At 33.2% G+C, this 4829-nt stretch overlaps 1 pseudogene; it reads right to left on the bottom strand.

Moving 5' to 3' along the window:
* Window positions 1–4148: 4148 nt before the first annotated feature.
* Window positions 4149–4245, bottom strand: LOC122121126 (annotated as a pseudogene).
* Window positions 4246–4829: the final 584 nt, after the last annotated feature.

The following is a 4829-nucleotide window of genomic DNA, read 5'->3' as shown; positions in this document are numbered from 1 at the left end:
AGGTGCTTAAATATTACTGAAATTGCTTTGGAACAAATCATGTTCACTTTGACTATCGTGAAAAAGAAGAATTGTTTTCTCAGCACTTTAGGTAAGAACTTGATTGAAAGAAATAAAAGTAAAAATGAGGGACAACTCAACACATACATTCAAATGAAACAAAACAACCTAAGAAAACAAATTAATTCAGCACTCAAGAACCTGCAGGAAATGCAAAAACTTAAAAAAATATCAGCTATGACAAGCTTATGAAAATCCTGACTACATGGGAGTCTCCTGTTGTGAGGATAGAGGTTAAAGCCCAGACTGGACAGAAATATCTGTACACAATGCCATGCACCTATTATTCTAAATTCCAGGAAGAATAACATAACATGGACTGAGCCCAAGGTCATATACAAGTATCTGAAAGATAATAAAGATTATTTAGGGCTGGGACATGACAAAGTGGTAAAAACAACCATTTAGGGGGCACACGACACTCAATTCAAACTCTAATATTTGGGTATTAAAGTAAAAAGCTATGAATTTAAACAATTGGAATAATTGTAAGATTTGAGTATTTTAGTGGAAAAATGCATGAGTGAGATAGAATGAACCCATGGTGCAATACTTTCAACTTAAGTGAAAATGTTTTATGGTACTTCAGACAAAACAGTTACCTTGCAAATGAGCATGGTTTTGCATTTTGGTGATGGAAATACTTTACTTACACAGATGTAAATTAAATAGATTTTATTTGGGTAGATTGTACTTCTTGAACTAAGAGCCTGGATGATGTCCCTGAGATTTTTCTCTCAAGGCTACTACTCTATCACTTTGAGCCACAGTTCCAATTCTGATTTTCTGTTGGCTGTTTGGTGATAAGAGGCTCCTGGACATTCTTTCCCAGGATGGCTTCAAACCATGATCGTCAGATCTCAGCCTCCCGACTAACCAGGATTCCAGGCAATAGCCACCGATAGTTTTAATAATTTAGTAAATTGTACAGTTACTGTAGTTATTCATTATCATTATAACCTGTGTAATATATGTGTGTATGTATATATCAATGCATACGGGTAGAAATATTTTAACATATTTTTGTATCTACAGTAGATTTATGAAATCATCCATTATAAAATAAAATGGAAACAAAAGTTAATAAGGATCAAAACAAAGGAAATTATCACATATTTCTTGTTGTTGAATGGAATACGAATTGAGAGAATCCGTTTGGGAAAACCATCTCTACATTAACAAAATGGATAAGAGCTATTGATTCCAATCCATCTATTTGCCCATGTTGTGCAACCTCACACATGAGTGTCAAAATCAAAAAACACTTTTTGCCTTTGCTTTCAACTCACCTGTTATAATTTACGGATTAGATGAAGTAATCAAATAAAGATTAAAATAATGTTATGTGAGGGTATGAATAAGACCTGAAAATGGTTTTAAATATTATAATAGCTAATTAAATTGCATATTTCTTACTTTTACTCTGTCATGTCCTTCATTCCCATATTAGGAAAGTATATAGAAGGTTTTCACTGAATTATATGTACAATTATGAAAAAAATGTATTGAAAAAATATAGGCACAGTGTGGTTTTATTGAGACCTGTAGGTGGAATTGTGTTCTTGAGGACTTGCAATACATTGTGATGAAGATGAAGGGAGGGATGTGCTTATTCTGGAAAACTGGCTAGGGGATTCCTCCCATAAATGTAGTGATGAATTCTTCCAAAAGGTTACAGTAAAATCACTTTCACAACCATGTTCACTGCTGCACTATTCACTGTAGCCAAGTTACGGAAACAGCCCAGATGCCCTTTGGAGGAATGATGGTTGGAGAAAGTGTGCCACATATACACAATTGGATTGCATCCATCCATTTTGACGACTGTTACATTATTTGTAAAGAAATGAATAGATCTAAAAATATATTAAGTGAACAAAGTCAGAGCCAGACACACAAAGGACCCATGTTCAGTCTCATATTTGGAAGCTAGAAATTTATACAAGTTTACACAAAAATATTAACCAAAGCATGCTATTTGCAGAGGAGTATTTCAAAGGTGTAATTTCTTATAAAATTGAACTTTACTCAAACAAAATGAATACCAGGAAACTATCACTTGGAAGATGTGAGTGGAAGTCAAAAGGAAGAAATAAAGAGAGTTATGGAGGAAGAGAGTGAAGGTATAATATTCAATGCAGATGTATGAAACTAGAAAAAATTAAAGTGGGGTGAGGTTTGGAAGGGTGTGGAAAAGTTATATAAAGATCCATTATATTAAAAAAACTGATTTGTTGAATGGAAATACCCTTGTACAAGTATTTAAGATAATGAAAATATAATTAAAAAATGGTGACATCTGATCTTAAACTCTATTTCCATTTCTTTTAAAAATAAAATTATTTGCTCTATAATTTGATCAGAGGGATGGATTTTGTGGCTAGCTAAATCATTGCACATCTGTCTCTCTCCCTCTTATGGTTTTCATAGGTAATATGATTGCTCCATAATTATCCTAATTTATTTTGCTTTTATATTTTTTAGTTGCATCATTTCACTTTCTACTCTGTCATTTCCCAATTCATTTACATATAAGACATTATTTCCTATTTTCTCATTTCTAGAATAAGCTGCCCATGAAGACACCACTGGTCCTCATTTTCAGTCTGTCCCTTTGAATACGGAGGAAAATCTTTCCTCTGCTCTCTACCAAATCCCTACTCTCCAGTTAGAATAATTTAGAATAGTAAAAATGAAAAAAAGAGAAAATAAATAATAGTGAAAAAATGATGCAGAAAATTCACCGGATTTTTCTGACTAATTCATGCAATGTGAACTATTGGGGAAATACATGGACAGCTCATCCTCACTGGCACTCAAATTCTCTGGTTAGGCAATTCTGATGAAATTGAAGAACAAGAGGAAAAAGGGAGAAATGTTATCAATTGCAAGAAAAAAAATGGTGAAGGATTCAAGCAAATTTCTTCTTTGCTGAAAATAATCGCCTTACTACAGTGCAGAGACTACTTTCCAGAAAGGTCACTCATGTGAGTACCAGGGATAACGATGTGTATACCCCTCTTCATCGAGAAGCCTACAGTGGACACTTAGACATTGTCCATGAGTTGGTGGCTCAAAGCGGATATTCATGTAATAACTGTGAATGGCTGGACACCCCTGCACAGTACTTATACATGGAATATTACCAGAGTGGTTTCTTTATTTCATCATGATGCAGACACCAATGGCCAAACTAAAGGCCTCTTGACCCCCTTGTATCTTGCTGCTGGGAATAGATATAGCAAAGATACGCTGGATCTCCTCCTATTTAACCATTATAACAAACCAGATCTGAAGCACAACTTGGAAGAAACTGCATTTGATCTTGCCAAGAGGATAAGTATGTATCACTATCTTTTTGAAGTTGTGGAAGGCCGTACAAATTGTTCTCCTAAGTCCTAATGGCTTGGGTAAGTTTCTTAAATTTCAAAATTGCCAGTCCGTCCCATCTGTTCATACAAAATATTTTCACAATACAAAGCAACAGCAATATCTTACTTTAAAAATTCATGGATTCCATGGTATTCTTCCAAGTGAATTGCCTGACTTTGATGTCAAAATATATTCGAGTTGTTTGTATACATCAATAATGATTTCTATAGAGTTTGTGATTTTTTAAATCAGAAATAATTTTAACTTATCTGTTAAAATGAGTAGTAGAGAAACTAAAGATATTTCTGGTGCTTGTCTGAAAATAGTATATTTTAAAATATTTAATATTCTGTTTGTATAATGTCCATAATCTATTTCTTTCTCTCCTAGATAAAATAGTTTGAATTCGACATTGTTTTATAATATATAGGTTCATTAATAAATGTGTCCTTTCAGATTGCTTTCCATATGGAAACAGTTTAAGATTCCTTTAATTCCTAGGTCCTTATAGAATTTTATTTCTTTGGGATAAAATGACAATGTTTTATAAAGTTTTATAAAGGTTATGTTATGTAAAGGCTTTTCTAAAAAGGTGAAGATTGAATATGCTGATGACAAAATAACTGTTATTTCTACTATTTACATGTATTATTACACTTGTATATTTGTAATCAACTTTTTAATAACGGTTTTTCATTTCTTGCATCTGAAGAATGAAAAATATGTAATACTTCACAAATTTTCATATCTTCCTTGTGCAAAAGCAATGTTAATCTCTGTATTGTAATTCAGGTAGACGAGCTGCTGAAGCATGTAGTATCCTGTAAATTTAAGTAGTTAATGATGCAATCTTAAGACAGGCATATATTCTAGATTACCTATTTGTAACAAGGAAACCTTATTGTTCCCATATTTGCTATTCATCTTATTTCTGTAAAATTCTGTGTATGGTGGAAAAAACTTATATTGTGTGTTCGATTGCTCATATTTGCAATTTTTGTCAATAACTATTTTAAGTCTTTTTTATTTGAAATTTGATCATACTTTGAAGCCTTTATAGCTACGTCCAAAGGTGATGGATTTTTAAGTACTTATTTATTAACTGATTTAGCTTTGTGGAGGTAATGGATTCAAAGTAAGCCATGCTTAAGAGCTATTTCTAAAATACTGCAGCTTAAAATTTCCCAAATGAGGTCTTACTGGCACAAATGTCTGCCTGATCCATTACCCTTGCTCCATGTAGGAACAGACCAATCAGATCATCTTACCCTGACAGCATAAATTGTCTTATTGGAGCAAAACTAATCTTAGTTACAAATGATCATAGAGTGACGAACAGGTCAGACAAAGCTGGGCTCTGGTGGCTCATGCCTGTAATCCTAGCTACTCAGGAGGCT

Source organism: Dipodomys spectabilis, unplaced genomic scaffold (genome assembly GCF_019054845.1).
Source record: "Dipodomys spectabilis isolate Male_0828 unplaced genomic scaffold, ASM1905484v1 ptg000183l, whole genome shotgun sequence".
NCBI lineage: Eukaryota > Metazoa > Chordata > Mammalia > Rodentia > Heteromyidae > Dipodomys > Dipodomys spectabilis.
Note: the sequence above shows the minus strand (reverse complement) of the source record. Positions and strands in the feature narration are given on the sequence as shown.